General features: G+C 38.2%; 1 pseudogene; it reads left to right on the forward strand.

Moving 5' to 3' along the window:
* Positions 1-2,429: 2,429 nt before the first annotated feature.
* LOC102010717 overlaps positions 2,430-13,155 on the forward strand; it is a 106,822-nt pseudogene continuing 96,096 nt past the window's right edge.

Genomic DNA, 13,155 nt, shown 5'->3' on the forward strand with positions numbered 1-13,155 from the left:
GTCGCAGATGAATGGAACTGCAGTACTTGCAAGTCAAACAGAAGCAAAGAGAAGCAGCAGCCAGGAGCCTCCTGATGGCTAGACAACTCTTCAGAACAGATGCAAATAAAAGACTCAGGGAAATGTCTCCAGAGTACTTTCACTGAGACCTGGCAATCAGAGAAACAGCCAGTGGCAAGTAAGTTAGAACAAATGCCTACGCCTAGGAGAGACCCCACTAACTCCACAGCCCAGAAAAACAGTACTAATCCAGGAAAATTAAACTTTCTACAACAGCAGAGAAACATTTTCCAAACAGTTGAGAGAAAGGGCCAAGTGGCAGGCGAGAAGTTCCCCTGTCTCAGTGGTAATGGATTAAGGCGAAGGGCACCATTCCTTGCAGCACACAATGTGAGGAAAAGGAAACGCAGCTCGTTCTCAATCACCGTGTATCAATAAGAACATTTTTTATAACTGCTTACTAAGGTCTGTAGTATAGTATATTCATTCATATTATTTGCAGGAAGTACATAATAAATACCAGAACTACTTTCCTTTCAAAACTACTTTCCTTCCACTGAGAAATGCTGGAGTTGAGAGATACACAGAGGAGTCATCCTTCATTTAGAAAGCCACCTTAGCTGAATTCTACATTTACAAGTTTTCACAACTATCCTGGAGAGATATGAAAAATATAGAATAAGTTTACTAGAAAAAAATCCCACTGTTAGTAGATTAAAATACTTCCATGATAATAGGAAATGTTATCCCCATTGATGACTTAGAGAAATACTACAGTATGGCTAAAGAACAAGTGGCTTGAGATTTTAAGACTAAAGGGAAATTTTGCAGAAAGTTTTAGAGTTAAAATAACTTTGGCCAAAAACACATTTAACAGAGGGGAAAAGAAATTATATAAATCAAAGTGACTGAATCTATAGGTCCTATACATTGCAGAAAAGTTTAAAAGTATTTCAAAGAAACACATTTTGATTAACAGTTGATTAGACATTGAACTGATTATCTCAAGAGTTCCTTAGTTTCTTTCACTTCAAAGTATTTAAGAATATGGCAGAGGATTTTCATTCTAGTTCTGAAAGAGATGGCCTACAGTCTAGACAGTCTCTTAAGAGCCCTTCCTGTGTACTAATCCTGGATTTCATCTATTACTCATCTCCTAAGAGGTAATCCAAACAGATTAAGAAATAAAGCTTTGTTTTTCCCTTCCCTCTCATTTTTTGGCTTTGAGAACTGTTTTTAAGTTAATATTTCCTGCTCCCTCCTAAGAACCCTGGAAACTTTACAAACAGTTGTTAAATAGCTATAATTCCTTCCCATAATCATTCAGCACCGCTCCTCAGATAAATAACATCCACTTTAAGGTACTATAGTATCAAATGCTGTAACAAAAGAAAAATTGATTTATAGTTACTGGTAAACAAAGGCTTCTCATTCAAGAAAACCCTGCAAAAGAGAAGATTGTTTTGTATTTTTTGTCCTGTTTTGTTTTGCTTTGCTTTGCTTTAAACAAGGATTGTGAGCATTTCTAAACGCTTAGGGTATCAAAGTCTCATTTTATTAGACTATGCATAATTGAATTCGTGACTAATTTTTCATTTTTTTCCTATGACAACTAAATTTGTAGTTACGTGTTCATTTTACTGCATTACACCTATTTGTTGGTGTCAAATGCAACAGTGTTTCATGATTGACTCTGAGAATACTCCACTACTTTCTGTAAAGAGAAAGTCACAAAATTTTAGGATGAGAAAGATGGGTTACACAACACACACTTCACAGGTCAATTTCAGACTGTGGAGAGAATTTGCTGCCAATATCTTTCAAAAGGTAATCTCTGCAACAGTGCTATCCAACGATATAATAGCATTCTAAAGGGATTTATTTTTTAGTTAAGAAATACATTAAACCGAGCAATAGTCAAAGAAAAGAAATTAAAACCCACAAGATTCTCTGGATTTGTCTTGAAACCAATACTTTACCAAAGAGCTAGAACAGTCCTATGAATACAATTCATGTCTTCACTATTAAATGGCTCTTTCAGTTTTGTGTGCTATTGGTATACATTTAAAATAAAAACTTCCTTAAAGTGTAAAGATTCTTACTTCCTAGTTGCTAGTTCCTAGTTGGACATGGTGCAAATATCCAAGCCCAGAACATAAGTTGTAGTGTCTGGAAAATAACAAACAGGAAAATCATGCATTTCCAATTAAGCAAAAAAATGTATCCAAACTAGAATCATAGCACTTATAGTTTATACAGTTATCTTAATTAATATAATCTACTAGACATCAAGAATTTATACATTTTTAATTTTGTGCTTACTTTTGCGTTTACTTATTATGCAGAGTTTTAGAGATAAAAAGAGTTCACTATAGACACCATAGAAAATTGCTGTTTTACCCAATGACTCTGGAAACCCTTGAGAAAATATGGCGGAGAGTTTATTGCCAAATGGACTTGCCATCTTGGGAAGTGCTTCACAAACTTCAGTACGTATCAGGATCACAGCAGCTGAGGTAAGGCATCTGTGACACAGTCAGTTCACAGGTGACCCAGATGCCCATCCAAGCTTTAGAACAACGGGTTTAGATTGTACATTCAGCATCTCTTGGATTTTGTCCAAGGAATTAATTTTTAATGCATCCTGCCTTATCAGCTGTGGGTTGATACATGGTTTGTCCTTAATTTCTAGGATTTTGGATACCTTTTGCTTTTTCTGTACAGGATTATTCTCTGGTTTTCAACAGCTCACTATATCTGGCCAGTTCTCCTCAATGCTAGGAATAGGAAAGAGAGAAGAGGTCACTTCCACCAAAGAAACCCTGTGGCTCATGAAAGGTGAGTTCAATTTGTTTACCTCAGTGTTATCCCATTTTTTTTAGAGAAAAAGAATATTTCTAGCTTTCAAGTAAACTGCTGTAACTGCCACATCTAGATGAAGCACGCAATACTGCCTCCCCTTTGGAAGCTCCCATCTCTTCAGAAAACACTGTAGGTAACCTGTTGGCAATTTCCTGTTAGCCAGACTGACGCTAATTCACAACTGTGTCAACCACTTCCTCCTTGTGAGGTTTTGCAAAGAGCCCTTTGCGATGGCAAAATTTATTCTTGAGAGAACATGTTAACATGTGTTTTGTTCTTGCTGTGCCTCATGAGCTTGAAGAAGCACCTGCACACAGTAGGTACTCAATAACAAATATTTATTGCACAAGTTAGTGGTTTCTTGCCATGAAGAATGTGTGATATTTATAGCCACAAAAAAACATAATAAATTTAGTGTACCATCCTTTGTAAATTATCAAGAAAACTTGGCTCAAAGAGTTTACTTCTACTTTGCAGACATATTCATCTGTGAATGTGTTTCAAATGTGGAATTATTTAGAGGTTTCTCTCCTGTACTATAATATAGCTATGAATAAAACATCATTCAGGGGTCTCTTTTCTGTACTACAATATAATTAGGCCAGATCTTCAGTGTTATCTTAGAAATTAAAGTCACTGCACACCAAGATGACACTAAAGTTCACCCTAGTGTTTTTTAAGCTGGATATTAGTCATAAAAGACTCCTCTCTATCCTTGAGTATACAAGGACGGCCCTGGTGTAGCCACCTGCATACCATTTGTTGGTTGTGTCTGAAACAGTGGATTTTCTAGGATGGGCACCTATCAGTCCAACCAATAGCAATCTCATCCAACTTATACTGAAAACCAAAAGTCCTTCCTACTTAAGGGGAATTTAGATTACATAAATCAAAATCACAAATTTTATTTGATCAAGCAAGGTAGCCTCTATTCAATAGAGATGATCTCTAAAATTCATTGGTCAATCAACTATTGTAAACTTAATTATAATCTAAAGCATTGGTAAGCTTGTCAATTGATGTGTTTCTCTGATTCTGCTTTCTGTAGTGAAAAATATAAATACATTTACTGGCAAAAAGTAGCCTTTATCTTATTAAAATGATACCTTGTTTCACAAACTTGCAGTCTTCTTGGATATTTTTCATGCTTTCAAAGAACAGATTAAGACATTTCTAAACAAAAAGAAAGACAACACAGAAAAGCATAACCAAATGAAACATCACCCAGGTGAATTCTTCCATTCAGCAAACATTTTTAGATGTTCCCCATGCCAAATATTAAGCAAAGAAGAAGAATACGATCATGATCTCTGCCCTCCATAGAGTTTATACTCAGGGAAAGATGGTAAACATTTTTAAAAAACAAGTATAATTGGTTAAGGAAGGTTCAAATTGGAATAGGGGTATTTAAAATGATATCTAAAAGATTTTCTTGGGGAGATGGTAGTTAGACCTTAACAATGAGTGACAAAGTGCCAAGCAAAGTAACTCAGAGGCAACAGAGAAACTCTTGTACAAAGGGGATTAAGTAAGACCAAGGTACAGAAGTGATCAGGTGGCAAGTTGGGAGAGGACACGGGCAGATTTCTACTTCTGGGAGATGCAAATGAGTTATTGGAGACTATCCTCAGAACAGCAGAAAACCACTGAGGAGAGCAAACAAGTTAATACATTAATGATTTCATGAACACATATATTAAGCAAACAACCCTCAGACAGTTCTTACTGCAGTCATCTTTCTCAGCCTAGGGTTTATTCTGAAAGATCAGAGCCAGAGACATGCAGGGCTGGCCTAGAGGCAGTTTTAGGCAAAGGACCCAAGAAACAGAAGTCAGAGGTGGGGAGGAATGAGACAGGAAAGAAGGAAAAGTCAACCCAAAGGTGCACCGTTGAGCAGGTTTCCACTGTGGGCAGCAGCCTTCCACTCCACTAAGACTATTCCAAGGAGCCACTAGTAGGTGCTTTAGAACTTTCCAGCAAAGAAAGGAAAAGGATACTTTATCCATCACCTCCCATTGCCAGTGAATTTTGCTGGTAACCCCCTGGAGCATCCAGGTTAGCACATATGTCTGAATAATTTAGAGTCCACGTAGTTGTCCCAAAGGCAGCAGTAGCAGGCCACAGTACTGAACCAGAAGCAGCTGGTAGAGCTGAAGCAAGTGTCTTCATGCTGATGACTACTCCACAGCTGTGTGCAAGCATGAGAAAAGTGCGTTAAGATGATGTCAAGCAGGACACAAGGTGTATCAGATATGCCATCCCATTTCCCATTCACTCAGGAGCCTGCTGTAGATCTGGTTATTCATCCACTAAAGGCAAATGAAATACTTGCAGATGTTAAAATAGTGGACTGGTCCTTCGGTGTTAGGTTCCTTTCATAATTAATGCTTCTAAATTTTAGTAACACTATGTGTGAGATCTTGTGTGAAGCATTTACATATGTAAGGCTCCCAACAATCCTGTGATGGGATACCATCATGAGCAATTTTGTCGCCTTCTCCTACAAATTAGACCATCACAAACTTAGTATCTCAAAACAACAATAGGCACTTATTATCTCACTCAACTCCTGCAGTTCAGGAATTTTGAGCAATTTAATTGGGTGGTTCTAGCTTATGGTATCTCATGAGGTTGTAACCAAGACATCCACCAGCATTGTGGACATCTCAAAACCAATGGGGCTAGAGATGATACTTCCAAGGTGGCCCACTTATTATTGGCAGGAAACCTTAATTGCAGCTGTGATGAGTGACTGATTGTGTCAGCTTGAGTAGGAGACACTCAACTAAATTAACTCAGGAATTCCATACCCTAGGGTGTGGAAGACCCACCTTAGCGTGGCTTGTTGCCTGGATAATATAAAGGGGAAGTGGGAAAGGATGCATCCACTTCTGTTTCTTAGGAGGAGCTTCCATCTTCACCTTCACCTTGGACGTCATCATCTGGCTTCCAGTGCAGACTCTTCAGCCTCTTAATAATGACTCTCATGGGACACTGTAGTGAGCTCCAGACCTTCTACAGGATCCTTGGGATCACCAGTGTGCAGAATGACCCTCTGCTCTCTTCTACATCCAACTCCGTGGGTGACCTTTGTAAGTCAATCTTGTAAATTTTTATACATCCTATATCTTGTATTATATCTGTTTCTCTAGTAAACACTGACTGATATATGAGCAATGTGGGCTTTTGCTCTGGCTGCTTGATTCTCCTTACAAAATACATGGCATTTGGCTTACCCTAGAATGAGAAATCCAAGAGAAAGGGCAAATCAAAGCCACAAAACCTGGTACTTAGCCTCTGCACCCACACACCATCATTTCCATTATACCTTATTAGTCCTCACAAGCCAGCACTATTTAACACTGAAGGTGAATGCACACCAGCATGAACATCATGAGTTAGGAGTCAGTGGTCATCTTGGCCACTACATCACCCTTTTACAACTGAGGATAGTCAGGTCCAGACAGGTAAAGTAACTTTCCTAAGGTGACACAATTTGGGGGCCTAGGATATTAATCTGATTCTCTCTTGAGTCCTATGCTCTTAGTTATTGTATTTACTGTCTCTTTAAATAACCTAATACACAAAGCCAAGGACATTTAAGAACATGGGGAACTGTTTAATCTAAAATAATACCAGAAAAAAATCCTGGAGCCTACCAAAAGACTTAATTTGGTGCTAATTTCCATCTGTACAGATGAAGTTGTCAGATTTATAAACACAGGTGTACTTGTGCCAAAGTTAATCAACTATTACATGGCATAGTGAAAAAAACTTAGTTTTTTTATACTGTAAAATAAACTGACTTCAAAGCAACCCAGATGGTTTCAATACCACCTTTAAAAAAAGTAAGAGGTTAAGGGTGCGATAATGAGACATAAATAACATTCCATCCTTTCTAGTAGATTTTAGATTCTAAAATCTTTCTAGTAGATTTTAGATTCTAGTAGGGCAGTTTTCTTCTACTTATTTACAAGACATTAAAACAAAAGGTCTGAGGACTAAATGTTGCTATGAATCATACAGAATACCCAACTCAAGTATTTGGATGAAGGCAGGGGTTATAGTTAGCTGTTATGTGCTGTGCAATTAAAGCAAAATATAAAAGCCCTGAACAAAGAAATGGTATATAGAATGATTTCTCCACCTGTGTTTGTATGGTAACACCTCGGAGTCCTGTCCCTGCAGTAAAAATATAAAAGAGTGAGCAATTTTATCATCTTTTGGTTTAGTCATCATCAAACACGTCACTATTTAAGTAAAGGAAAAAGTCAAGAGGTAAGATCTTTAGTGTAGAAAGGGAAGCTGTATTCTCATGACCTCCTGCTCATCACACCAAGACCCAGCTTTGTTCATTCCATGGCGTCTCCAGACCCACCTGCTAACAGAGGTAGCCATTTAAATTCTCACTAAGGAGGATGTCAGGCTAGCATTCCCTCCTCTTCTGCTTCTCCAGAACAATAGCCCATTGTTCACTGAAATAAAAACGTCTGAGCTCCAAGCATTGTTTACTTTAAACTACAGTCATTTCAAAAGCTTTTGCTCTTTTCATTTCTTTCTCGTTTCTGAAAGCAAACAAAACACAGGGCTGAGAGCCACAGAGTAAATTAAAGCCATTCCACACTCGATGGTTTCCAGCAGTGCTTCATATCTGCAGACCAGGCCTGCAGACACAATCATTTTCATTCAGTTCAACTCCTGTTACAAAGCATTGGGAATGGAATAAATCAACCAGCACATCATTCCCTCTATTTCATAAAAAGCAAAGCACTATTTCTTCCAAGAATGAGCTTCATGGACTACACACCATTTCCTTACAGAAACAGCTTGACAGATATGTTAAGAGATATGCAACAGCATTCAATAAAATTTCAAAGAGTACAAGAACGTTGAACAAAAAAGAGGCAGGAGATCCAACTCAGTAAAGCACCTTGAACTTTCCAGGCCTTTCATCTTAAAATGAGGTTTTGGAATATCACTGTAACAGCCTCCTGGAATATTTCCAGTACTTCTTTCTTGAGAGATGGAATCTATAAAATGCAGTGATTAACATACATGAGTCTCATTGTCTTTTTCCTTTCCATTCCATCTCTTGCTCCCATTTCAGACACACTGATGCCAGTTCTCAGACCTATGTTGTTACAAAGGTGCATACTCTGCACAGAAGGATGACCAGAACCTCGAAGTCAATTTCTAGACAATGACCAAAACAAAAACAAGATTTTTAATCTGAGCTCTTTGACAAGGACTCTGAAGGATGACGTTGAGAGTGTTTCAAACAGGCCTCAGACTTGACAACTGGCTGATGTCCAAGCAGAGTCAGGAACAGCTGTCCTTGAGGTGTGAAGAGAGTGGACCCTTGGTGACACAATGAATGAAGCCTAAGCCCCGGGGCTCCCACTTGCACAGCTTCCCTCCGGAAACAACTTTCCTTCCTGATTTTATGTTTGTAACTCTGAGGGCTTTTTTCTTATGGAGCAACACACACACACACACACACACACACACACACACACACACACACTCCTCACATAAAAACCATTTAAGATTTAGGATTTTAAATTTGGTATCAGTTCTATGATGTATCTTTACAGATGAATCCTTTCATTTTATCTACAAATACAAGCCAAAGCAAAGAGAAATAAAATAGAGCCCATAATCCACTGGCTACAGCCGGAGTGGCCAATGAGTTACTTCAAAGGCTTCTGGGGAAACTTCGCAGGAAATCCAAACTCCTTCCTAGGTTCTGCAGCACCTTCTGTGGTCTAACTCTGTTCTTTGACCCCAGGTCACTATGTTCTCCCATTGACCTGCTTTCCAGTCACCCTGTCCTTACTGCTTTTCAGCAGTGCTGTGCTGCCAAGCTATATCCCTGACCCTTTCTAAATAGGCAACTATGCTCTCTACCACCTCACTCCCATTCCTGAGGTTCTCTATCACACACCATGTTCTTTTCTTTTGTAGCCTTTTATTCAAGTTGAATGTGAGTGTGTGTGCGCATGTGTGTGTGTGTTTGTGTGTGTGTATTTCTCTTTTTTTCAACTTATTTAATAAGTCTATTTCAGTGCATTCTCAGCTCCATCAGGGCAGTGGTGGTGTTTGTTCTGTTCACCACTAGGGATCTAGCAGATAATCACTGTGTGCTACACAGTACATGCTCATAAAAATGTGTACAAAAGGCAGTGAACAAGTCATCCAGCACAATTAAGTTTCACATCAGTTGTACAACTCTTTAAAGCACAGAACCTAAGAACAGTTTTGATCTATATCTTACCATGTCTTTTTATATTGACCACTTGTATGCAATATAACATTTTCCCAGCAAACTGAGGTTATAACAATTAAGCATAAATGTTGTGTCTTATATAAGCAATGAAATGCTGAACTTAGAAATAATTAGTAATTAAGTAATTTAGGATTGCACTCATGTGCCTGAGATTTGCTCTTTAAATTTTTAGTGTCGGTTTCTCTGTGTGTTTCTTTGTTTTGTTTTCTTTTGTTTTCTGGTTCTATCATCATAACGCTGTCAAAATTCCACATCTTGGGCTTCTTTGGGAAACTTCCTTAAGGAGCTCACTACCTCCTACTTTGCTAGTAGAATGTGTTTATGGGTTCAGAAATTAGATAAAAATCATGAGTAGCATGGTCAAAGTAACAACAGACAGGCTCCCCAAATTCTTGTGAGATAATACAATCAGTAAAATGGCATCTACTTTAGCCATTGGAGACAATCTTTTCTTACTGTGCTCTAGTCGGGAGATTTAGCCAGGTAAAACAACCTTGAGCAAGTGAAGTACGGTTAAATGATTAAATTGCTAAGATGCTATGTAACCCCAAACTCATTTGACTATTTTCACTTTTAGCCTAAAAGGGGCAAGACAAATGCTAGCTGAGATACTAATGGAAATGTTATGTCCACAGATATATTTGGATTCTTTTGCAAATAAAAGGGAAATAAAGAAAAATACTTTGCAGCAGAGGTAAAAATTGGGAATTAATAATTCCCAATTCAGAAGCTTATTGTAAGTAATGGCAAGCATCAAAGTGGGAAACGGCAGCTTTATTTAATGATATTTTTCATAAGTAAGGTAATGATCTCATATTAGTCAATAACTAAATTAATGATGTACTCTTTCATGAAGAATCCTTTCCAAGTTTGAAAGGAGGAAGAGGTGAATTGGAGAGCAGATGTAATGGAGATGTGAAATCCATGACTGTTTGTTTTTTCTGGATGAGTCACTGTGGCTCTTCTAGATGACTGATTATAAAATGTGAGAAAAAGATGCATTAAGCCACAGGCATCTGAGCCCAGTAGCTCTGTGGGGAACTTGCCTCTACCATTTGAACTATTTTATTTCATAGATTAATACTACAAAGATTACTAAAGTGAAAGCATCCTAACATTTGGTTCTTTAGTCTGCCTAGGGTACATTAACATAATTTTCTAAAGTGAAAATTCATCTGGTACTGTAAAAGGCATCTTAGTGTATTTTTAAAGTTTTGACTGCGCTGCATCTAATTTCCAAAATGATGGAAGTAATTTGTAATTACAACTTGTATACAATAAGATAGTTAAAAATGCAAAAAGGAAACATTCTAAAAAGTGAAAGATAACTGTACCTAAGCTAATACCAAGAATGGATGATGAAATTAGGTTTAATGCAGGGTTCCTCAGAAGTCAAAGTAAACCAAAACCAGGAATGAATTATGCATTTCTTATCTGAACAAAAATATTACGTATTTAGGAGTAACTTCTTCTAAGAAGTATTTACTTTATGAATCTTCTCACAAATGACTTTAGACAATATAATAGACAACTACTGTTCAGATGCTGTTTATATATTTACTAATACATACCAGCATATTAGTAAATCATTTTCTATGCATAAGTATACCTATGTATATACATGCATGTATGTTTAGGAGTTGTAGCATGTAATACTTTCACACATTCACATACATACACACATCTTCATGTGCTTATAACCATAAATATATGCAGTAACTCAGAAAGCTTCTCCAAAGGGATACAGTAATGGAGTAGTACAGATTATTGGCAATTCTGGCCACAATTGCTCCTGTTCCTCTATGCTAACATTTTGTAATGTAACTCTTTCATTCCCTCATGAAGTGATGGAGCACATTTCTCATCCTTTGAGTTTGGGTTGGCCTTGTACCAGCTTGAACCATAGAGGTGATGTTTATGGCTTCCTAGCTGAGTGTCATGGGACCCTCAGCTCCCTCCCACACTCTGTGGCAGGAAGAAACACAGGATAGTTCTCTTGAGGATGAGAGACCAACCCAAGGAAGAGGCCCATGGACATTCAACACTGACTGCCAGTGTCACTCTGGTGGAGACACCAGATAACTACAGCTGCAAGGGTGGTCCTGGGAAACAGGATGTGAACAACCCAAACTGGTAACAACCAGAATCATGAGTTATGTAAATACCTGCATAAAGTCACTTTGGAGTGGTCTTTATTTAATAAAACAACCACTTTGGGATTTTTTTAAACACAACTGATATAACACCTAAGGTATGTAACTTCCCTTTCCCTTCCTTTTTTTAATAACAGAAAAAAAGTGGGAAAATTGAGGGAATTATGGAGATTCACACTACATTTCCCAAAGTCTCAAGAGTTTTGAGAGAAGAGTTAGAACTTTTACTTAGTTCCATTTTTACCCCTCAAATACAATAGGCCTAATCTTTCTTTCTTTAAATATGTGTTCTTAACCTTATTTCTAAAAGAATCAAGGTTATAGTTCAAGGACAGAATTCCTGGCAACAGCCCAGGGCTTCACACAATTCCTGTGTCTGATTATCGTTACTGTATGTCTTGCTTACTGGCCTGGGTTTTCCCGAATAGCCCTCATTTTAAATATTTTCCTCAAACTATATATTGTTAGGACAATTCTGATTTGGGGTAGGACAATTCTGATTTGGGGTTGAACAACATGGGTGCCAAAAGTGTAACTAGCAAAGTAGATATTTCATGAATAGATTTCCTCAGCTCTAATGTGTAGTCTTACCACATGGATAACACTTTGCCCCAGCTTTTTACAAAAGCAGGTTATTCTTTGAATGTACACAGATATAAAAGCCAGGTACATGAAATCACATGGCTATCACGGAGATAGCAGGTAAGATCTGCGCAGAGGGGCTAGGTGTGTGTCTCAGCTGTAGCACAAATGTTTCCCATGTACAAGGATCTGAGCTCAATTCCCAGCATGAAGAAGAACTCTCATGTGGCAAGAGTAAAAACAGGGAGAGCAAAAATGAGTCTGTTCTAATAATCTGAGCCAGAAAGGATACTGGAGCATTGGCCATAGGACTAACGAAAAGGATAAAGTTTTGTTGTTTTTTTTTTTTTGAGGCAGAAATTATAGATTTCACTGAGGAAGGAAACAAGGGTGACATTCATTCTTCTCTGAACAATTAAGTGAGTAAGAAAAGCAAAAATTGGGGTGTGTGTGCATGCACAATTGTGAGTGTACAAACAGGTTATAGCTGAGATTCTTTTGAAACATCTAGTTACACATGGCAAGCAAATAGGTCTGGAAAACAGATGGAAATTTTTAAATAGAAAAGTAAAGGATAATGATCAAGGAAGCTAGGCGAGGAGAGTGAATTTAGAAAGGAAATCAAGTCAGTCAGAATCTCGCATGTCGCATGGTAAGAGCTTTGGATTAATTCTAGTGGCTTGGGAAACCACAGAAAGATTATAAATAAGGATTAAAATAATCCAATCTGTGTTATAAAGGATTGCTTTGGTTACTGTGAGAAGCAATCTCTGGGGAAGTGAGAGCAGACATAGGGAGACCGGTTTGTATAAATTAGGGATGATAGTAGCTTCGATGGTGGGTTAGTAGCGGGGATGAGAAGCAGTTGCTGAAATGGGGTCATGACTTGAGGGAAGATCCAGTGGGGTTTTTTCACACAGGAATGTTCTCTAGAGAAAGTTCTAGAGTAGCCAGGCACATGGCACATGTCTGTAACCCCAGTACTGTGAGAGGCTGAGGCAGAAGGTTTGAAAGTTTGAGCGATCCCAGCCGGGACTACATAGTGAAATGCTGTTTCCAATCTAAACAAAGCAGGGTCGGGTGCTGGGATGAAACTCAGTGTGAAGGTGCTGGGTTCAATCTCCAGTTCAAAAAAATAAAAAGGGAGGACAGGAGGGAGGAAGGAAAGGAAAAAGGCAGGAAAAAAAGGAAGGAAGGAAGGAAGGAAGGAAAGAAGAAAGGAAGGAAGGAAGGAAGGAAGGAAGGAAGGAAGGAAGGAAGGAAGGAAGGAAG

This window comes from Chinchilla lanigera, unplaced genomic scaffold, assembly GCF_000276665.1.
Source record: "Chinchilla lanigera isolate Chin_1 unplaced genomic scaffold, ChiLan1.0 scaffold00027, whole genome shotgun sequence".
Lineage (NCBI taxonomy): Eukaryota > Metazoa > Chordata > Mammalia > Rodentia > Chinchillidae > Chinchilla > Chinchilla lanigera.